Source organism: Mixophyes fleayi, chromosome 1 (assembly GCF_038048845.1).
Source record: "Mixophyes fleayi isolate aMixFle1 chromosome 1, aMixFle1.hap1, whole genome shotgun sequence".
Classification (NCBI taxonomy): domain Eukaryota; kingdom Metazoa; phylum Chordata; class Amphibia; order Anura; family Limnodynastidae; genus Mixophyes; species Mixophyes fleayi.
The window spans coordinates 352,802,389-352,825,085 of NC_134402.1; the positions used below are offsets into that span (position 1 = coordinate 352,802,389).

Here is a 22,697-nt window from a genome sequence, read left to right on the forward strand (position 1 = left end):
GCCAATTCTTTGTCTATGCAGGTGATCAAGATCCTGGGGAAAGTCCAAAAGAATTTAGCAAAACCCATTTCCTCCCGGAACTAAATTGCTAATAAAAATGTGCTCATAAAAGTGGTGGAATGAGTCCAAAATTTTGATCTCATAAAAGTGGACCAGGACATGGCAAGAGGATAGTTTCAGAAGGCACCTGACCAGGAACGTCCCTGAGAACAGGGCCCACTAATGTGGTGTATCGGGCCTACAGATCTCTTAAAACAACCCAGGATATTATATTTGTGGTGTCCTAGAAAAGGAAAATGTTTGTTCTTTTAATTCCAAAGTTGGCTTGCACCGATGGACTAAACTTTCCCTAGAACAGTGTGCTGCCTTCAGACAATTGGAAACAGTAATAATGGGGGGTTTATAAATGCCGTAATCTTTGACATGTGTTCCAAGTATTTATGGGAGGGGGTTACTCACTGGTTTTTGCTGCTGGAGGACATAAAAGAATGCCACGGTTGCGATAATAGAAGTTATATGTATAGATGAATGATTATCAAACCCTGACTTATGGAAGAGCTATAAAGGCAAAGGAATAAGGCAGCAGGGATACAGAGGCAACGCCCAGTGCATCATTCTTTTTCATATATATTTTAGCTTTTTATTATTTACAAGATATAAACATTCAACTATGGGCTCAATAAGGGTTGTACACATTCCATGTGTTCATTTGGTATAGATGGGATGCATAAAGGGCTTGGACAGATGGAGAGCTAAATTGCTGGTGGTAAGGGATAACACAGAGAGCGGCAGAGGAAACGTGGTCAAACATTATAAAACAGGGCCTGGTAGTTATGTAAATGTTCTTAACTGGAGACTGAGTGCTCTATATGCTTTATTGAACTTATCAAGGGGGATAGGTGATACTTTTATTGCTTTTTTGCTATGTATCTATACTGGAGAAATAAAAGCACAAAGGCCTCCCCGTCGGGGAATCGAACCCCGGTCTCCCGCGTGACAGGCGGGGATACTTACCACTATACTAACAAGGATTAGCTGCACAACCCCTCCGCCATTACGTCCTAGAAGACGTTTTTTTGCTACGTATACATTAATATTTCTAGTGACTTGCATGCTTATGAAAACTATTGAAATCATTAATGGATCCATCTGGTGGCCTACTCTTTTGCAAGCGTCAAAATCTATGCTTATTATTGTACAACATGCACAAAGTCAATTTATTTGAGACATTGCTCTAGTTATCATTTTCTCACTCTCCCAATCCCGATAATCTATGGACTAGCTGCACGGAAGCTCTGCCAATTCATCCTGGCAGTGAGTTCTTCCTATGCATACAGTAACATTTATAATGATTTTTATAGTTGATTTGCCAGTGTCCATCGGTAGATCTATCATTTGATTTAACGTTGTCCGTTTCAGTAAAAGCGACTCTACTTCTTCTGCTTTCTCGGGTGCATTCAGCTCGGAAATTAGCCAATGTATTTAACACCCATATTTTAAGGTTGCATGGAATAACAGGGAATATTGTCTTTGATAGAGGTACACGGTTTATCTCCAAATTGTACAAGGCGTTTTGCAATCTCCTTGGCGCCAGACTGCATTTTTTTCTTTATGTTACGATGGACAGGCAGAATAAGTAAACCAAATTTGGAATCAATAAGTAAAGTGTCATGTGCCAGAGAATCGCTTATATTGGCCAAAATATGTACCTTGGGCTGAGTTTGCCTATAATAAGAGTTTCCAATCATGTGCTGGGTCTATAACTTTCTTTTGTATTTACAGCAGACATGCAAAATCATTTTTCTTTTCCTCTAATTCTGATGCTTCCGATGCCAATTCTTTGTCTATGCAGGTGATCAAGATCCTGGGGAAAGTCCAAAAGAATTTAGCAAAACCCATTTCCTCCCGGAACTAAATTGCTAATAAAAATGTGCTCATAAAAGTGGTGGAATGAGTCCAAAATTTTGATCTCATAAAAGTGGACCAGGACATGGCAAGAGGATAGTTTCAGAAGGCACCTGACCAGGAACGTCCCTGAGAACAGGGCCCACTAATGTGGTGTATCGGGCCTACAGATCTCTTAAAACAACCCAGGATATTATATTTGTGGTGTCCTAGAAAAGGAAAATGTTTGTTCTTTTAATTCCAAAGTTGGCTTGCACCGATGGACTAAACCTCCCCTAGAACAGTGTGCTGCCTTCAGACAATTGGAAACAGTAATAATGGGGGGTTTATAAATGCCGTAATCTTTGACATGTGTTCCAAGTATTTATGGGAGGGGGTTACTCACTGGTTTTTGCTGCTGGAGGACATAAAAGAATGCCACGGTTGCGATAATAGAAGTTATATGTATAGATGAATGATTATCAAACCCTGACTTATGGAAGAGCTATAAAGGCAAAGGAATAAGGCAGCAGGGATACAGAGGCAACGCCCAGTGCATCATTCTTTTTCATATATATTTTAGCTTTTTATTATTTACAAGATATAAACATTCAACTATGGGCTCAATAAGGGTTGTACACATTCCATGTGTTCATTTGGTATAGATGGGATGCATAAAGGGCTTGGACAGATGGAGAGCTAAATTGCTGGTGGTAAGGGATAACACAGAGAGCGGCAGGGGAAACGTGGTCAAACATTATAAAACAGGGCCTGGTAGTTATGTAAATGTTCTTAACTGGAGACTGAGTGCTCTATATGCTTTATTGAACTTATCAAGGGGGATAGGTGAATTATATTTTTAATGGCTGCTAATGTATTTTATCAGTCTTCTCTAAGATTCTATTTCTTTTCAATTGATGATGTTTTTCTATGTATTCAATAATATTTTTATTGATTTGTGTGTTTTTATCCACGTGGGCTATTCCACTTTTCTGCATGCGTGTGTTTTTTCCCGATGTACTCAATTCCTTTTTAATAGATTTGAGTTGTTGCATAGCCTTAAGGTACTTTTATTGCTTTTTTGCTATGTATCTATACTGGAGAAATAAAAGCACAAAGGCCTCCCCGTCGGGGAATCGAACCCCGGTCTCCCGCGTGACAGGCGGGGATACTTACCACTATACTAACGAGGATTAGCTGCACAACCCCTCCGCCATTACGTCCTAGAAGACGTTTTTTTGCTACGTATACATTAATATTTCTAGTGACTTGCATGCTTATGAAAACTATTGAAATCATTAATGGATCCATCTGGTGGCCTACTCTTTTGCAAGCGTCAAAATCTATGCTTATTATTGTACAACATGCACAAAGTCAATTTATTTGAGACATTGCTCTAGTTATCATTTTCTCACTCTCCCAATCCCGATAATCTATGGACTAGCTGCACGGAAGCTCTGCCAATTCATCCTGGCAGTGAGTTCTTCCTATGCATACAGTAACATTTATAATGATTTTTATAGTTGATTTGCCAGTGTCCATCGGTAGATCTATCATTTGATTTAACGTTGTCCGTTTCAGTAAAAGCGACTCTACTTCTTCTGCTTTCTCGGGTGCATTCAGCTCGGAAATTAGCCAATGTATTTAACACCCATATTTTAAGGTTGCATGGAATAACAGGGAATATTGTCTTTGATAGAGGTACACGGTTTATCTCCAAATTGTACAAGGCGTTTTGCAATCTCCTTGGCGCCAGACTGCATTTTTTTCTTTATGTTACGATGGACAGGCAGAATAAGTAAACCAAATTTGGAATCAATAAGTAAAGTGTCATGTGCCAGAGAATCGCTTATATTGGCCAAAATATGTACCTTGGGCTGAGTTTGCCTATAATAAGCACAATCATGTGCTGGGTCTATAACTTTCTTTTGTATTTACAGCAGACATGCAAAATCATTTTTCTTTTCCTCTAATTCTGATGCTTCCGATGCCAATTCTTTGTCTATGCAGGTGATCAAGATCCTGGGGAAAGTCCAAAAGAATTTAGCAAAACCCATTTCCTCCCGGAACTAAATTGCTAATAAAAATGTGCTCATAAAAGTGGTGGAATGAGTCCAAAATTTTGATCTCATAAAAGTGGACCAGGACATGGCAAGAGGATAGTTTCAGAAGGCACCTGACCAGGAACGTCCCTGAGAACAGGGCCCACTAATGTGGTGTATCGGGCCTACAGATCTCTTAAAACAACCCAGGATATTATATTTGTGGTGTCCTAGAAAAGGAAAATGTTTGTTCTTTTAATTCCAAAGTTGGCTTGCACCGATGGACTAAACCTCCCCTAGAACAGTGTGCTGCCTTCAGACAATTGGAAACAGTAATAATGGGGGGTTTATAAATGCCGTAATCTTTGACATGTGTTCCAAGTATTTATGGGAGGGGGTTACTCACTGGTTTTTGCTGCTGGAGGACATAAAAGAATGCCACGGTTGCGATAATAGAAGTTATATGTATAGATGAATGATTATCAAACCCTGACTTATGGAAGAGCTATAAAGGCAAAGGAATAAGGCAGCAGGGATACAGAGGCAACGCCCAGTGCATCATTCTTTTTCATATATATTTTAGCTTTTTATTATTTACAAGATATAAACATTCAACTATGGGCTCAATAAGGGTTGTACACACTCCATGTGTTCATTTGGTATAGATGGGATGCATAAAGGGCTTGGACAGATGGAGAGCTAAATTGCTGGTGGTAAGGGATAACACAGAGAGCGGCAGAGGAAACGTGGTCAAACATTATAAAACAGGGCCTGGTAGTTATGTAAATGTTCTTAACTGGAGACTGAGTGCTCTATATGCTTTATTGAACTTATCAAGGGGGATAGGTGAATGATATTTTTAATGGCTGCTAATGTATTTTATCAGTCTTCTCTAAGATTCTATTTCTTTTCAATTGATGATGTTTTTCTATGTATTCAATAATATTTTTATTGATTTGTGTGTTTTTATCCACGTGGGCTATTCCACTTTTCTGCATGCGTGTGTTTTTTTCCGATGTACTCAATTCCTTTTTAATAGATTTGAGTTGTTGCATAGCCTTAAGGTACTTTTATTGCTTTTTTGCTATGTATCTATACTGGAGAAATAAAAGCACAAAGGCCTCCCCGTCGGGGAATCGAACCCCGGTCTCCCGCGTGACAGGCGGGGATACTTACCACTATACTAACGAGGATTAGCTGCACAACCCCTCCGCCATTACGTCCTAGAAGACGTTTTTTTGCTACGTATACATTAATATTTCTAGTGACTTGCATGCTTATGAAAACTATTGAAATCATTAATGGATCCATCTGGTGGCCTACTCTTTTGCAAGCGTCAAAATCTATGCTTATTATTGTACAACATGCACAAAGTCAATTTATTTGAGACATTGCTCTAGTTATCATTTTCTCACTCTCCCAATCCCGATAATCTATGGACTAGCTGCACGGAAGCTCTGCCAATTCATCCTGGCAGTGAGTTCTTCCTATGCATACAGTAACATTTATAATGATTTTTATAGTTGATTTGCCAGTGTCCATCGGTAGATCTATCATTTGATTTAACGTTGTCCGTTTCAGTAAAAGCGACTCTACTTCTTCTGCTTTCTCGGGTGCATTCAGCTCGGAAATTAGCCAATGTATTTAACACCCATATTTTAAGGTTGCATGGAATAACAGGGAATATTGTCTTTGATAGAGGTACACGGTTTATCTCCAAATTGTACAAGGCGTTTTGCAATCTCCTTGGCGCCAGACTGCATTTTTTTCTTTATGTTACGATGGACAGGCAGAATAAGTAAACCAAATTTGGAATCAATAAGTAAAGTGTCATGTGCCAGAGAATCGCTTATATTGGCCAAAATATGTACCTTGGGCTGAGTTTGCCTATAATAAGAGTTTCCAATCATGTGCTGGGTCTATAACTTTCTTTTGTATTTACAGCAGACATGCAAAATCATTTTTCTTTTCCTCTAATTCTGATGCTTCCGATGCCAATTCTTTGTCTATGCAGGTGATCAAGATCCTGGGGAAAGTCCAAAAGAATTTAGCAAAACCCATTTCCTCCCGGAACTAAATTGCTAATAAAAATGTGCTCATAAAAGTGGTGGAATGAGTCCAAAATTTTGATCTCATAAAAGTGGACCAGGACATGGCAAGAGGATAGTTTCAGAAGGCACCTGACCAGGAACGTCCCTGAGAACAGGGCCCACTAATGTGGTGTATCGGGCCTACAGATCTCTTAAAACAACCCAGGATATTATATTTGTGGTGTCCTAGAAAAGGAAAATGTTTGTTCTTTTAATTCCAAAGTTGGCTTGCACCGATGGACTAAACCTCCCCTAGAACAGTGTGCTGCCTTCAGACAATTGGAAACAGTAATAATGGGGGGTTTATAAATGCCGTAATCTTTGACATGTGTTCCAAGTATTTATGGGAGGGGGTTACTCACTGGTTTTTGCTGCTGGAGGACATAAAAGAATGCCACGGTTGCGATAATAGAAGTTATATGTATAGATGAATGATTATCAAACCCTGACTTATGGAAGAGCTATAAAGGCAAAGGAATAAGGCAGCAGGGATACAGAGGCAACGCCCAGTGCATCATTCTTTTTCATATATATTTTAGCTTTTTATTATTTACAAGATATAAACATTCAACTATGGGCTCAATAAGGGTTGTACACATTCCATGTGTTCATTTGGTATAGATGGGATGCATAAAGGGCTTGGACAGATGGAGAGCTAAATTGCTGGTGGTAAGGGATAACACAGAGAGCGGCAGGGGAAACGTGGTCAAACATTATAAAACAGGGCCTGGTAGTTATGTAAATGTTCTTAACTGGAGACTGAGTGCTCTATATGCTTTATTGAACTTATCAAGGGGGATAGGTGAATGATATTTTTAATGGCTGCTAATGTATTTTATCAGTCTTCTCTAAGATTCTATTTCTTTTCAATTGATGATGTTTTTCTATGTATTCAATAATATTTTTATTGATTTGTGTGTTTTTATCCACGTGGGCTATTCCACTTTTCTGCATGCGTGTGTTTTTTTCCGATGTACTCAATTCCTTTTTAATAGATTTGAGTTGTTGCATAGCCTTAAGGTACTTTTATTGCTTTTTTGCTATGTATCTATACTGGAGAAATAAAAGCACAAAGGCCTCCCCGTCGGGGAATCGAACCCCGGTCTCCCGCGTGACAGGCGGGGATACTTACCACTATACTAACGAGGATTAGCTGCACAACCCCTCCGCCATTACGTCCTAGAAGACGTTTTTTTGCTACGTATACATTAATATTTCTAGTGACTTGCATGCTTATGAAAACTATTGAAATCATTAATGGATCCATCTGGTGGCCTACTCTTTTGCAAGCGTCAAAATCTATGCTTATTATTGTACAACATGCACAAAGTCAATTTATTTGAGACATTGCTCTAGTTATCATTTTCTCACTCTCCCAATCCCGATAATCTATGGACTAGCTGCACGGAAGCTCTGCCAATTCATCCTGGCAGTGAGTTCTTCCTATGCATACAGTAACATTTATAATGATTTTTATAGTTGATTTGCCAGTGTCCATCGGTAGATCTATCATTTGATTTAACGTTGTCCGTTTCAGTAAAAGCGACTCTACTTCTCCTGCTTTCTCGGGTGCATTCAGCTCGGAAATTAGCCAATGTATTTAACACCCATATTTTAAGGTTGCATGGAATAACAGGGAATATTGTCTTTGATAGAGGTACACGGTTTATCTCCAAATTGTACAAGGCGTTTTGCAATCTCCTTGGCGCCAGACTGCATTTTTTTCTTTATGTTACGATGGACAGGCAGAATAAGTAAACCAAATTTGGAATCAATAAGTAAAGTGTCATGTGCCAGAGAATCGCTTATATTGGCCAAAATATGTACCTTGGGCTGAGTTTGCCTATAATAAGAGTTTCCAATCATGTGCTGGGTCTATAACTTTCTTTTGTATTTACAGCAGACATGCAAAATCATTTTTCTTTTCCTCTAATTCTGATGCTTCCGATGCCAATTCTTTGTCTATGCAGGTGATCAAGATCCTGGGGAAAGTCCAAAAGAATTTAGCAAAACCCATTTCCTCCCGGAACTAAATTGCTAATAAAAATGTGCTCATAAAAGTGGTGGAATGAGTCCAAAATTTTGATCTCATAAAAGTGGACCAGGACATGGCAAGAGGATAGTTTCAGAAGGCACCTGACCAGGAACGTCCCTGAGAACAGGGCCCACTAATGTGGTGTATCGGGCCTACAGATCTCTTAAAACAACCCAGGATATTATATTTGTGGTGTCCTAGAAAAGGAAAATGTTTGTTCTTTTAATTCCAAAGTTGGCTTGCACCGATGGACTAAACTTTCCCTAGAACAGTGTGCTGCCTTCAGACAATTGGAAACAGTAATAATGGGGGGTTTATAAATGCCGTAATCTTTGACATGTGTTCCAAGTATTTATGGGAGGGGGTTACTCACTGGTTTTTGCTGCTGGAGGACATAAAAGAATGCCACGGTTGCGATAATAGAAGTTATATGTATAGATGAATGATTATCAAACCCTGACTTATGGAAGAGCTATAAAGGCAAGGGAATAAGGCAGCAGGGATACAGAGGCAACGCCCAGTGCATCATTCTTTTTCATATATATTTTAGCTTTTTATTATTTACAAGATATAAACATTCAACTATGGGCTCAATAAGGGTTGTACACATTCCATGTGTTCATTTGGTATAGATGGGATGCATAAAGGGCTTGGACAGATGGAGAGCTAAATTGCTGGTGGTAAGGGATAACACAGAGAGCGGCAGGGGAAACGTGGTCAAACATTATAAAACAGGGCCTGGTAGTTATGTAAATGTTCTTAACTGGAGACTGAGTGCTCTATATGCTTTATTGAACTTATCAAGGGGGATAGGTGAATGATATTTTTAATGGCTGCTAATGTATTTTATCAGTCTTCTCTAAGATTCTATTTCTTTTCAATTGATGATGTTTTTCTATGTATTCAATAATATTTTTATTGATTTGTGTGTTTTTATCCACGTGGGCTATTCCACTTTTCTGCATGCGTGTGTTTTTTTCCGATGTACTCAATTCCTTTTTAATAGATTTGAGTTGTTGCATAGCCTTAAAGTACTTTTATTGCTTTTTTGCTATGTATCTATACTGGAGAAATAAAAGCACAAATGACTCCCCGTCGGGGAATCGAACCCCGGTCTCCCGCGTGACAGGCGGGGATACTTACCACTATACTAACGAGGATTAGCTGCACAACCCCTCCGCCATTACGTCCTAGAAGACGTTTTTTTGCTACGTATACATTAATATTTCTAGTGACTTGCATGCTTATGAAAACTATTGAAATCATTAATGGATCCATCTGGTGGCCTACTCTTTTGCAAGCGTCAAAATCTATGCTTATTATTGTACAACATGCACAAAGTCAATTTATTTGAGACATTGCTCTAGTTATCATTTTCTCACTCTCCCAATCCCGATAATCTATGGACTAGCTGCACGGAAGCTCTGCCAATTCATCCTGGCAGTGAGTTCTTCCTATGCATACAGTAACATTTATAATGATTTTTATAGTTGATTTGCCAGTGTCCATCGGTAGATCTATCATTTGATTTAACGTTGTCCGTTTCAGTAAAAGCGACTCTACTTCTCCTGCTTTCTCGGGTGCATTCAGCTCGGAAATTAGCCAATGTATTTAACACCCATATTTTAAGGTTGCATGGAATAACAGGGAATATTGTCTTTGATAGAGGTACACGGTTTATCTCCAAATTGTACAAGGCGTTTTGCAATCTCCTTGGCGCCAGACTGCATTTTTTTCTTTATGTTACGATGGACAGGCAGAATAAGTAAACCAAATTTGGAATCAATAAGTAAAGTGTCATGTGCCAGAGAATCGCTTATATTGGCCAAAATATGTACCTTGGGCTGAGTTTGCCTATAATAAGAGTTTCCAATCATGTGCTGGGTCTATAACTTTCTTTTGTATTTACAGCAGACATGCAAAATCATTTTTCTTTTCCTCTAATTCTGATGCTTCCGATGCCAATTCTTTGTCTATGCAGGTGATCAAGATCCTGGGGAAAGTCCAAAAGAATTTAGCAAAACCCATTTCCTCCCGGAACTAAATTGCTAATAAAAATGTGCTCATAAAAGTGGTGGAATGAGTCCAAAATTTTGATCTCATAAAAGTGGACCAGGACATGGCAAGAGGATAGTTTCAGAAGGCACCTGACCAGGAACGTCCCTGAGAACAGGGCCCACTAATGTGGTGTATCGGGCCTACAGATCTCTTAAAACAACCCAGGATATTATATTTGTGGTGTCCTAGAAAAGGAAAATGTTTGTTCTTTTAATTCCAAAGTTGGCTTGCACCGATGGACTAAACTTTCCCTAGAACAGTGTGCTGCCTTCAGACAATTGGAAACAGTAATAATGGGGGGTTTATAAATGCCGTAATCTTTGACATGTGTTCCAAGTATTTATGGGAGGGGGTTACTCACTGGTTTTTGCTGCTGGAGGACATAAAAGAATGCCACGGTTGCGATAATAGAAGTTATATGTATAGATGAATGATTATCAAACCCTGACTTATGGAAGAGCTATAAAGGCAAAGGAATAAGGCAGCAGGGATACAGAGGCAACGCCCAGTGCATCATTCTTTTTCATATATATTTTAGCTTTTTATTATTTACAAGATATAAACATTCAACTATGGGCTCAATAAGGGTTGTACACATTCCATGTGTTCATTTGGTATAGATGGGATGCATAAAGGGCTTGGACAGATGGAGAGCTAAATTGCTGGTGGTAAGGGATAACACAGAGAGCGGCAGGGGAAACGTGGTCAAACATTATAAAACAGTGCCTGGTAGTTATGTAAATGTTCTTAACTGGAGACTGAGTGCTCTATATGCTTTATTGAACTTATCAAGGGGGATAGGTGAATGATATTTTTAATGGCTGCTAATGTATTTTATCAGTCTTCTCTAAGATTCTATTTCTTTTCAATTGATGATGTTTTTCTATGTATTCAATAATATTTTTATTGATTTGTGTGTTTTTATCCACGTGGGCTATTCCACTTTTCTGCATGCGTGTGTTTTTTTCCGATGTACTCAATTCCTTTTTAATAGATTTGAGTTGTTGCATAGCCTTAAGGTACTTTTATTGCTTTTTTGCTATGTATCTATACTGGAGAAATAAAAGCACAAAGGCCTCCCCGTCGGGGAATCGAACCCCGGTCTCCCGCGTGACAGGCGGGGATACTTACCACTATACTAACGAGGATTAGCTGCACAACCCCTCCGCCATTACGTCCTAGAAGACGTTTTTTTGCTACGTATACATTAATATTTCTAGTGACTTGCATGCTTATGAAAACTATTGAAATCATTAATGGATCCATCTGGTGGCCTACTCTTTTGCAAGCGTCAAAATCTATGCTTATTATTGTACAACATGCACAAAGTCAATTTATTTGAGACATTGCTCTAGTTATCATTTTCTCACTCTCCCAATCCCGATAATCTATGGACTAGCTGCACGGAAGCTCTGCCAATTCATCCTGGCAGTGAGTTCTTCCTATGCATACAGTAACATTTATAATGATTTTTATAGTTGATTTGCCAGTGTCCATCGGTAGATCTATCATTTGATTTAACGTTGTCCGTTTCAGTAAAAGCGACTCTACTTCTCCTGCTTTCTCGGGTGCATTCAGCTCGGAAATTAGCCAATGTATTTAACACCCATATTTTAAGGTTGCATGGAATAACAGGGAATATTGTCTTTGATAGAGGTACACGGTTTATCTCCAAATTGTACAAGGCGTTTTGCAATCTCCTTGGCGCCAGACTGCATTTTTTTCTTTATGTTACGATGGACAGGCAGAATAAGTAAACCAAATTTGGAATCAATAAGTAAAGTGTCATGTGCCAGAGAATCGCTTATATTGGCCAAAATATGTACCTTGGGCTGAGTTTGCCTATAATAAGAGTTTCCAATCATGTGCTGGGTCTATAACTTTCTTTTGTATTTACAGCAGACATGCAAAATCATTTTTCTTTTCCTCTAATTCTGATGCTTCCGATGCCAATTCTTTGTCTATGCAGGTGATCAAGATCCCGGGGAAAGTCCAAAAGAATTTAGCAAAACCCATTTCCTCCCGGAACTAAATTGCTAATAAAAATGTGCTCATAAAAGTGGTGGAATGAGTCCAAAATTTTGATCTCATAAAAGTGGACCAGGACATGGCAAGAGGATAGTTTCAGAAGGCACCTGACCAGGAACGTCCCTGAGAACAGGGCCCACTAATGTGGTGTATTGGGCCTACAGATCTCTTAAAACAACCCAGGATATTATATTTGTGGTGTCCTAGAAAAGGAAAATGTTTGTTCTTTTAATTCCAAAGTTGGCTTGCACCGATGGACTAAACCTCCCCTAGAACAGTGTGCTGCCTTCAGACAATTGGAAACAGTAATAATGGGGGGTTTATAAATGCCGTAATCTTTGACATGTGTTTCAAGTATTTATGGGAGGGGGTTACTCACTGGTTTTTGCTGCTGGAGGACATAAAAGAATGCCACGGTTGCGATAATAGAAGTTATATGTATAGATGAATGATTATCAAACCCTGACTTATGGAAGAGCTATAAAGGCAAAGGAATAAGGCAGCAGGGATACAGAGGCAACGCCCAGTGCATCATTCTTTTTCATATATATTTTAGCTTTTTATTATTTACAAGATATAAACATTCAACTATGGGCTCAATAAGGGTTGTACACATTCCATGTGTTCATTTGGTATAGATGGGATGCATAAAGGGCTTGGACAGATGGAGAGCTAAATTGCTGGTGGTAAGGGATAACACAGAGAGCGGCAGGGGAAACGTGGTCAAACATATCATTCACCTATCCCCCTTGATAAGTTCAATAAAGCATATAGAGCACTCAGTCTCCAGTTAAGAACATTTACATAACTACCAGGCCCTGTTTTATAATGTTTGACCACGTTTCCCCTGGTTTTGCTAAATTCTTTTGGACTTTCCCCAGGATCTTGATCACCTGCATAGACAAAGAATTGGCATCGGAAGCATCAGAATTAGAGGAAAAGAAAAATGATTTTGCATGTCTGCTGTAAATACAAAAGAAAGTTATAGACCCAGCACATGATTGGAAACTCTTATTATAGGCAAACTCAGCCCAAGGTACATATTTTGGCCAATATAAGCGATTCTCTGGCACATGACACTTTACTTATTGATTCCAAATTTGGTTTACTTATTCTGCCTGTCCATCGTAACATAAAGAAAAAAATGCAGAATAAAACAGGGCCTGGTAGTTATGTAAATGTTCTTAACTGGAGACTGAGTGCTCTATATGCTTTATTGAACTTATCAAGGGGGATAGGTGAATGATATTTTTAATGGCTGCTAATGTATTTTATCAGTCTTCTCTAAGATTCTATTTCTTTTCAATTGATGATGTTTTTCTATGTATTCAATAATATTTTTATTGATTTGTGTGTTTTTATCCACGTGGGCTATTCCACTTTTCTGCATGCGTGTTTTTTTTTCCGATGTACTCAATTCCTTTTTAATAGATTTGAGTTGTTGCATAGCCTTAAGGTACTTTTATTGCTTTTTTGCTATGTATCTATACTGGAGAAATAAAAGCACAAAGGCCTCCCCGTCGGGGAATCGAACCCCGGTCTCCCGCGTGACAGGCGGGGATACTTACCACTATACTAACGAGGATTAGCTGCACAACCCCTCCGCCATTACGTCCTAGAAGACGTTTTTTTGCTACGTATACATTAATATTTCTAGTGACTTGCATGCTTATGAAAACTATTGAAATCATTAATGGATCCATCTGGTGGCCTACTCTTTTGCAAGCGTCAAAATCTATGCTTATTATTGTACAACATGCACAAAGTCAATTTATTTGAGACATTGCTCTAGTTATCATTTTCTCACTCTCCCAATCCCGATAATCTATGGACTAGCTGCACGGAAGCTCTGCCAATTCATCCTGGCAGTGAGTTCTTCCTATGCATACAGTAACATTTATAATGATTTTTATAGTTGATTTGCCAGTGTCCATCGGTAGATCTATCATTTGATTTAACGTTGTCCGTTTCAGTAAAAGCGACTCTACTTCTTCTGCTTTCTCGGGTGCATTCAGCTCGGAAATTAGCCAATGTATTTAACACCCATATTTTAAGGTTGCATGGAATAACAGGGAATATTGTCTTTGATAGAGGTACACGGTTTATCTCCAAATTGTACAAGGCGTTTTGCAATCTCCTTGGCGCCAGACTGCATTTTTTTCTTTATGTTACGATGGACAGGCAGAATAAGTAAACCAAATTTGGAATCAATAAGTAAAGTGTCATGTGCCAGAGAATCGCTTATATTGGCCAAAATATGTACCTTGGGCTGAGTTTGCCTATAATAAGAGTTTCCAATCATGTGCTGGGTCTATAACTTTCTTTTGTATTTACAGCAGACATGCAAAATCATTTTTCTTTTCCTCTAATTCTGATGCTTCCGATGCCAATTCTTTGTCTATGCAGGTGATCAAGATCCTGGGGAAAGTCCAAAAGAATTTAGCAAAACCCATTTCCTCCCGGAACTAAATTGCTAATAAAAATGTGCTCATAAAAGTGGTGGAATGAGTCCAAAATTTTGATCTCATAAAAGTGGACCAGGACATGGCAAGAGGATAGTTTCAGAAGGCACCTGACCAGGAACGTCCCTGAGAACAGGGCCCACTAATGTGGTGTATCGGGCCTACAGATCTCTTAAAACAACCCAGGATATTATATTTGTGGTGTCCTAGAAAAGGAAAATGTTTGTTCTTTTAATTCCAAAGTTGGCTTGCACCGATGGACTAAACCTCCCCTAGAACAGTGTGCTGCCTTCAGACAATTGGAAACAGTAATAATGGGGGGTTTATAAATGCCGTAATCTTTGACATGTGTTCCAAGTATTTATGGGAGGGGGTTACTCACTGGTTTTTGCTGCTGGAGGACATAAAAGAATGCCACGGTTGCGATAATAGAAGTTATATGTATAGATGAATGATTATCAAACCCTGACTTATGGAAGAGCTATAAAGGCAAAGGAATAAGGCAGCAGGGATACAGAGGCAACGCCCAGTGCATCATTCTTTTTCATATATATTTTAGCTTTTTATTATTTACAAGATATAAACATTCAACTATGGGCTCAATAAGGGTTGTACACATTCCATGTGTTCATTTGGTATAGATGGGATGCATAAAGGGCTTGGACAGATGGAGAGCTAAATTGCTGGTGGTAAGGGATAACACAGAGAGCGGCAGGGGAAACGTGGTCAAACATATCATTCACCTATCCCCCTTGATAAGTTCAATAAAGCATATAGAGCACTCAGTCTCCAGTTAAGAACATTTACATAACTACCAGGCCCTGTTTTATAATGTTTGACCACGTTTCCCCTGGTTTTGCTAAATTCTTTTGGACTTTCCCCAGGATCTTGATCACCTGCATAGACAAAGAATTGGCATCGGAAGCATCAGAATTAGAGGAAAAGAAAAATGATTTTGCATGTCTGCTGTAAATACAAAAGAAAGTTATAGACCCAGCACATGATTGGAAACTCTTATTATAGGCAAACTCAGCCCAAGGTACATATTTTGGCCAATATAAGCGATTCTCTGGCACATGACACTTTACTTATTGATTCCAAATTTGGTTTACTTATTCTGCCTGTCCATCGTAACATAAAGAAAAAAATGCAGAATAAAACAGGGCCTGGTAGTTATGTAAATGTTCTTAACTGGAGACTGAGTGCTCTATATGCTTTATTGAACTTATCAAGGGGGATAGGTGAATGATATTTTTAATGGCTGCTAATGTATTTTATCAGTCTTCTCTAAGATTCTATTTCTTTTCAATTGATGATGTTTTTCTATGTATTCAATAATATTTTTATTGATTTGTGTGTTTTTATCCACGTGGGCTATTCCACTTTTCTGCATGCGTGTGTTTTTTTCCGATGTACTCAATTCCTTTTTAATAGATTTGAGTTGTTGCATAGCCTTAAGGTACTTTTATTGCTTTTTTGCTATGTATCTATACTGGAGAAATAAAAGCACAAAGGCCTCCCCGTCGGGGAATCGAACCCCGGTCTCCCGCGTGACAGGCGGGGATACTTACCACTATACTAACGAGGATTAGCTGCACAACCCCTCCGCCATTACGTCCTAGAAGACGTTTTTTTGCTACGTATACATTAATATTTCTAGTGACTTGCATGCTTATGAAAACTATTGAAATCATTAATGGATCCATCTGGTGGCCTACTCTTTTGCAAGCGTCAAAATCTATGCTTATTATTGTACAACATGCACAAAGTCAATTTATTTGAGACATTGCTCTAGTTATCATTTTCTCACTCTCCCAATCCCGATAATCTATGGACTAGCTGCACGGAAGCTCTGCCAATTCATCCTGGCAGTGAGTTCTTCCTATGCATACAGTAACATTTATAATGATTTTTATAGTTGATTTGCCAGTGTCCATCGGTAGATCTATCATTTGATTTAACGTTGTCCGTTTCAGTAAAAGCGACTCTACTTCTTCTGCTTTCTCGGGTGCATTCAGCTCGGAAATTAGCCAATGTATTTAACACCCATATTTTAAGGTTGCATGGAATAACAGGGAATATTGTCTTTGATAGAGGTACACGGTTTATCTCCAAATTGTACAAGGCGTTTTGCAATCTCCTTGGCGCCAGACTGCATTTTTTTCTTTATGTTACGATGGACAGGCAGAATAAGTAAACCAAATTTGGAATCAATAAGTAAAGTGTCATGTGCCAGAGAATCGCTTATATTGGCCAAAATATGTACCTTGGGCTGAGTTTGCCTATAATAAGAGTTTCCAATCATGTGCTGGGTCTATAACTTTCTTTTGTATTTACAGCAGACATGCAAAATCATTTTTCTTTTCCTCTAATTCTGATGCTTCCGATGCCAATTCTTTGTCTATGCAGGTGATCAAGATCCTGGGGAAAGTCCAAAAGAATTTAGCAAAACCCATTTCCTCCCGGAACTAAATTGCTAATAAAAATGTGCTCATAAAAGTGGTGGAATGAGTCCAAAATTTTGATCTCATAAAAGTGGACCAGGACATGGCAAGAGGATAGTTTCAGAAGGCACCTGACCAGGAACGTCCCTGAGAACAGGGCCCACTAATGTGGTGTATCGGGCCTACAGATCTCTTAAAACAACCCAGGATATTATATTTGTGGTGTCCTAGAAAAGGAAAATGTTTGTTCTTTTAATTCCAAAGTTGGCTTGCACCGATGGACTAAACCTCCCCTAGAACAGTGTGCTGCCTTCAGACAATTGGAAACAGTAATAATGGGGGGTTTATAAATGCCGTAATCTTTGACATGTGTTCCAAGTATTTATGGGAGGGGGTTACTCACTGGTTTTTGCTGCTGGAGGACATAAAAGAATGCCACGGTTGCGATAATAGAAGTTATATGTATAGATGAATGATTATCAAACCCTGACTTATGGAAGAGCTATAAAGGCAAAGGAATAAGGCAGCAGGGATACAGAGGCAACGCCCAGTGCATCATTCTTTTTCATATATATTTTAGCTTTTTATTATTTACAAGATATAAACATTCAACTATGGGCTCAATAAGGGTTGTACACATTCCATGTGTTCATTTGGTATAGATGGGATGCATAAAGGGCTTGGACAGATGGAGAGCTAAATTGCTGGTGGTAAGGGATAACACAGAGAGCGGCAGGGGAAACGTGGTCAAACATTATAAAACAGGGCCTGGTAGTTATGTAAATGTTCTTAACTGGAGACTGAGTGCTCTATATGCTTTATTGAACTTATCAAGGGGGATAGGTGAATGATATTTTTAATGGCTGCTAATGTATTTTATCAGTCTTCTCTAAGATTCTATTTCTTTTCAATTGATGATGTTTTTCTATGTATTCAATAATATTTTTATTGATTTGTGTGTTTTTATCCACGTGGGCTATTCCACTTTTCTGCATGCGTGTGTTTTTTTCCGATGTACTCAATTCCTTTTTAATAGATTTGAGTTGTTGCATAGCCTTAAGGTACTTTTATTGCCTTTTTGCTATGTATCTATACTGGAGAAATAAAAGCACAAAGGCCTCCCCGTCGGGGAATCGAACCCCGGTCTCCCGCGTGACAGGCGGGGATACTTACCACTATATTAACGAGGATTAGCTGCACAACCCCTCCGCCATTACGTCCTAGAAGACGTTTTTTTGCTACGTATACATTAATATTTCTAGTGACTTGCATGCTTATGAAAACTATTGAAATCATTAATGGATCCATCTGGTGGCCTACTCTTTTGCAAGCGTCAAAATCTATGCTTATTATTGTACAACATGCACAAAGTCAATTTATTTGAGACATTGCTCTAGTTATCATTTTCTCACTCTCCCAATCCCGATAATCTATGGACTAGCTGCACGGAAGCTCTGCCAATTCATCCTGGCAGTGAGTTCTTCCTATGCATACAGTAACATTTATAATGATTTTTATAGTTGATTTGCCAGTGTCCATCGGTAGATCTATCATTTGATTTAACGTTGTCCGTTTCAGTAAAAGCGACTCTACTTCTTCTGCTTTCTCGGGTGCATTCAGCTCGGAAATTAGCCAATGTATTTAACACCCATATTTTAAGGTTGCATGGAATAACAGGGAATATTGTCTTTGATAGAGGTACACGGTTTATCTCCAAATTGTACAAGGCGTTTTGCAATCTCCTTGGCGCCAGACTGCATTTTTTTCTTTATGTTACGATGGACAGGCAGAATAAGTAAACCAAATTTGGAATCAATTAGTAAAGTGTCATGTGCCAGAGAATCGCTTATATTGGCCAAAATATGTACCTTGGGCTGAGTTTGCCTATAATAAGAGTTTCCAATCATGTGCTGGGTCTATAACTTTCTTTTGTATTTACAGCAGACATGCAAAATCATTTTTCTTTTCCTCTAATTCTGATGCTTCCGATGCCAATTCTTTGTCTATGCAGGTGATCAAGATCCTGGGGAAAGTCCAAAAGAATTTAGCAAAACCCATTTCCTCCCGGAACTAAATTGCTAATAAAAATGTGCTCATAAAAGTGGTGGAATGAGTCCAAAATTTTGATCTCATAAAAGTGGACCAGGACATGGCAAGAGGATAGTTTCAGAAGGCACCTGACCAGGAACGTCCCTGAGAACAGGGCCCACTAATGTGGTGTATCGGGCCTACAGATCTCTTAAAACAACCCAGGATATTATATTTGTGGTGTCCTAGAAAAGGAAAATGTTTGTTCTTTTAATTCCAAAGTTGGCTTGCACCGATGGACTAAACCTCCCCTAGAACAGTGTGCTGCCTTCAGACAATTGGAAACAGTAATAATGGGGGGTTTATAAATGCCGTAATCTTTGACATGTGTTCCAAGTATTTATGGGAGGGGGTTACTCACTGGTTTTTGCTGCTGGAGGACATAAAAGAATGCCACGGTTGCGATAATAGAAGTTATATGTATAGATGAATGATTATCAAACCCTGACTTATGGAAGAGCTATAAAGGCAAAGGAATAAGGCAGCAGGGATACAGAGGCAACGCCCAGTGCATCATTCTTTTTCATATATATTTTAGCTTTTTATTATTTACAAGATATAAACATTCAACTATGGGCTCAATAAGGGTTGTACACATTCCATGTGTTCATTTGGTATAGATGGGATGCATAAAGGGCTTGGACAGATGGAGAGCTAAATTGCTGGTGGTAAGGGATAACACAGAGAGCGGCAGGGGAAACGTGGTCAAACATTATAAAACAGGGCCTGGTAGTTATGTAAATGTTCTTAACTGGAGACTGAGTGCTCTATATGCTTTATTGAACTTATCAAGGGGGATAGGTGAATGATATTTTTAATGGCTGCTAATGTATTTTATCAGTCTTCTCTAAGATTCTATTTCTTTTCAATTGATGATGTTTTTCTATGTATTCAATAATATTTTTATTGATTTGTGTGTTTTTATCCACGTGGGCTATTCCACTTTTCTGCATGCGTGTGTTTTTTTCCGATGTACTCAATTCCTTTTTAATAGATTTGAGTTGTTGCATAGCCTTAAGGTACTTTTATTGCTTTTTTGCTATGTATCTATACTGGAGAAATAAAAGCACAAAGGCCTCCCCGTCGGGGAATCGAACCCCGGTCTCCCGCGTGACAGGCGGGGATACTTACCACTATACTAACAAGGATTAGCTGCACAACCCCTCCGCCATTACGTCCTAGAAGACGTTTTTTTGCTACGTATACATTAATATTTCTAGTGACTTGCATGCTTATGAAAACTATTGAAATCATTAATGGATCCATCTGGTGGCCTACTCTTTTGCAAGCGTCAAAATCTATGCTTATTATTGTACAACATGCACAAAGTCAATTTATTTGAGACATTGCTCTAGTTATCATTTTCTCACTCTCCCAATCCCGATAATCTATGGACTAGCTGCACGGAAGCTCTGCCAATTCATCCTGGCAGTGAGTTCTTCCTATGCATACAGTAACATTTATAATGATTTTTATAGTTGATTTGCCAGTGTCCATCGGTAGATCTATCATTTGATTTAACGTTGTCCGTTTCAGTAAAAGCGACTCTACTTCTTCTGCTTTCTCGGGTGCATTCAGCTCGGAAATTAGCCAATGTATTTAACACCCATATTTTAAGGTTGCATGGAATAACAGGGAATATTGTCTTTGATAGAGGTACACAGTTTATCTCCAAATTGTACAAGGCGTTTTGCAATCTCCTTGGCGCCAGACTGCATTTTTTTCTTTATGTTACGATGGACAGGCAGAATAAGTAAACCAAATTTGGAATCAATAAGTAAAGTGTCATGTGCCAGAGAATCGCTTATATTGGCCAAAATATGTACCTTGGGCTGAGTTTGCCTATAATAAGAGTTTCCAATCATGTGCTGGGTCTATAACTTTCTTTTGTATTTACAGCAGACATGCAAAATCATTTTTCTTTTCCTCTAATTCTGATGCTTCCGATGCCAATTCTTTGTCTATGCAGGTGATCAAGATCCTGGGGAAAGTCCAAAAGAATTTAGCAAAACCCATTTCCTCCCGGAACTAAATTGCTAATAAAAATGTGCTCATAAAAGTGGTGGAATGAGTCCAAAATTTTGATCTCATAAAAGTGGACCAGGACATGGCAAGAGGATAGTTTCAGAAGGCACCTGACCAGGAACGTCCCTGAGAACAGGGCCCACTAATGTGGTGTATCGGGCCTACAGATCTCTTAAAACAACCCAGGATATTATATTTGTGGTGTCCTAGAAAAGGAAAATGTTTGTTCTTTTAATTCCAAAGTTGGCTTGCACCGATGGACTAAACCTCCCCTAGAACAGTGTGCTGCCTTCAGACAATTGGAAACAGTAATAATGGGGGGTTTATAAATGCCGTAATCTTTGACATGTGTTCCAAGTATTTATGGGAGGGGGTTACTCACTGGTTTTTGCTGCTGGAGGACATAAAAGAATGCCACGGTTGCGATAATAGAAGTTATATGTATAGATGAATGATTATCAAACCCTGACTTATGGAAGAGCTATAAAGGCAAAGGAATAAGGCAGCAGGGATACAGAGGCAACGCCCAGTGCATCATTCTTTTTCATATATATTTTAGCTTTTTATTATTTACAAGATATAAACATTCAACTATGGGCTCAATAAGGGTTGTACACATTCCATGTGTTCATTTGGTATAGATGGGATGCATAAAGGGCTTGGACAGATGGAGAGCTAAATTGCTGGTGGTAAGGGATAACACAGAGAGCGGCAGGGGAAACGTGGTCAAACATTATAAAACAGGGCCTGGTAGTTATGTAAATGTTCTTAACTGGAGACTGAGTGCTCTATATGCTTTATTGAACTTATCAAGGGGGATAGGTGAATGATATTTTTAATGGCTGCTAATGTATTTTATCAGTCTTCTCTAAGATTCTATTTCTTTTCAATTGATGATGTTTTTCTATGTATTCAATAATATTTTTATTGATTCGTGTGTTTTTATCCACGTGGGCTATTCCACTTTTCTGCATGCGTGTGTTTTTTTCCGATGTACTCAATTCCTTTTTAATAGATTTGAGTTGTTGCATAGCCTTAAGGTACTTTTATTGCTTTTTTGCTATGTATCTATACTGGAGAAATAAAAGCACAAAGGCCTCCCCGTCGGGGAATCGAACCCCGGTCTCCCGCGTGACAGGCGGGGATACTTACCACTATACTAACAAGGATTAGCTGCACAACCCCTCCGCCATTACGTCCTAGAAGACGTTTTTTTGCTACGTATACATTAATATTTCTAGTGACTTGCATGCTTATGAAAACTATTGAAATCATTAATGGATCCATCTGGTGGCCTACTCTTTTGCAAGCGTCAAAATCTATGCTTATTATTGTACAACATGCACAAAGTCAATTTATTTGAGACATTGCTCTAGTTATCATTTTCTCACTCTCCCAATCCCGATAATCTATGGACTAGCTGCACGGAAGCTCTGCCAATTCATCCTGGCAGTGAGTTCTTCCTATGCATACAGTAACATTTATAATGATTTTTATAGTTGATTTGCCAGTGTCCATCGGTAGATCTATCATTTGATTTA

At 38.8% G+C, this 22,697-nt stretch overlaps 11 non-coding genes across 11 annotated transcripts; all 11 read right to left on the minus strand.

Annotated features, from left to right (window-relative positions):
* Window positions 1-959: 959 nt before the first annotated feature.
* TRNAD-GUC (transfer RNA aspartic acid (anticodon GUC)) lies at window positions 960-1,031 on the minus strand. The gene has a single exon. It is a non-coding gene; the product is annotated as a tRNA-Asp (tRNA).
* A 1,974-nt stretch (window positions 1,032-3,005) lies between these two features.
* On the minus strand, window positions 3,006-3,077 carry TRNAD-GUC (transfer RNA aspartic acid (anticodon GUC)). The gene has a single exon. It is a non-coding gene; the product is annotated as a tRNA-Asp (tRNA).
* Window positions 3,078-5,047: 1,970 nt separating this feature from the next.
* Window positions 5,048-5,119, minus strand: TRNAD-GUC (transfer RNA aspartic acid (anticodon GUC)). The gene has a single exon. It is a non-coding gene; the product is annotated as a tRNA-Asp (tRNA).
* A 1,974-nt stretch (window positions 5,120-7,093) lies between these two features.
* TRNAD-GUC (transfer RNA aspartic acid (anticodon GUC)) lies at window positions 7,094-7,165 on the minus strand. The gene has a single exon. It is a non-coding gene; the product is annotated as a tRNA-Asp (tRNA).
* A 1,974-nt stretch (window positions 7,166-9,139) lies between these two features.
* On the minus strand, window positions 9,140-9,211 carry TRNAD-GUC (transfer RNA aspartic acid (anticodon GUC)). The gene has a single exon. It is a non-coding gene; the product is annotated as a tRNA-Asp (tRNA).
* A 1,974-nt stretch (window positions 9,212-11,185) lies between these two features.
* TRNAD-GUC (transfer RNA aspartic acid (anticodon GUC)) lies at window positions 11,186-11,257 on the minus strand. Its single transcript has one exon. It is a non-coding gene; the product is annotated as a tRNA-Asp (tRNA).
* A 2,393-nt stretch (window positions 11,258-13,650) lies between these two features.
* On the minus strand, window positions 13,651-13,722 carry TRNAD-GUC (transfer RNA aspartic acid (anticodon GUC)). Its single transcript has one exon. It is a non-coding gene; the product is annotated as a tRNA-Asp (tRNA).
* A 2,393-nt stretch (window positions 13,723-16,115) lies between these two features.
* On the minus strand, window positions 16,116-16,187 carry TRNAD-GUC (transfer RNA aspartic acid (anticodon GUC)). The gene has a single exon. It is a non-coding gene; the product is annotated as a tRNA-Asp (tRNA).
* A 1,974-nt stretch (window positions 16,188-18,161) lies between these two features.
* Window positions 18,162-18,233, minus strand: TRNAD-GUC (transfer RNA aspartic acid (anticodon GUC)). The gene has a single exon. It is a non-coding gene; the product is annotated as a tRNA-Asp (tRNA).
* Window positions 18,234-20,207: 1,974 nt separating this feature from the next.
* Window positions 20,208-20,279, minus strand: TRNAD-GUC (transfer RNA aspartic acid (anticodon GUC)). Its single transcript has one exon. It is a non-coding gene; the product is annotated as a tRNA-Asp (tRNA).
* Window positions 20,280-22,253: 1,974 nt separating this feature from the next.
* Window positions 22,254-22,325, minus strand: TRNAD-GUC (transfer RNA aspartic acid (anticodon GUC)). Its single transcript has one exon. It is a non-coding gene; the product is annotated as a tRNA-Asp (tRNA).
* Window positions 22,326-22,697: the final 372 nt, after the last annotated feature.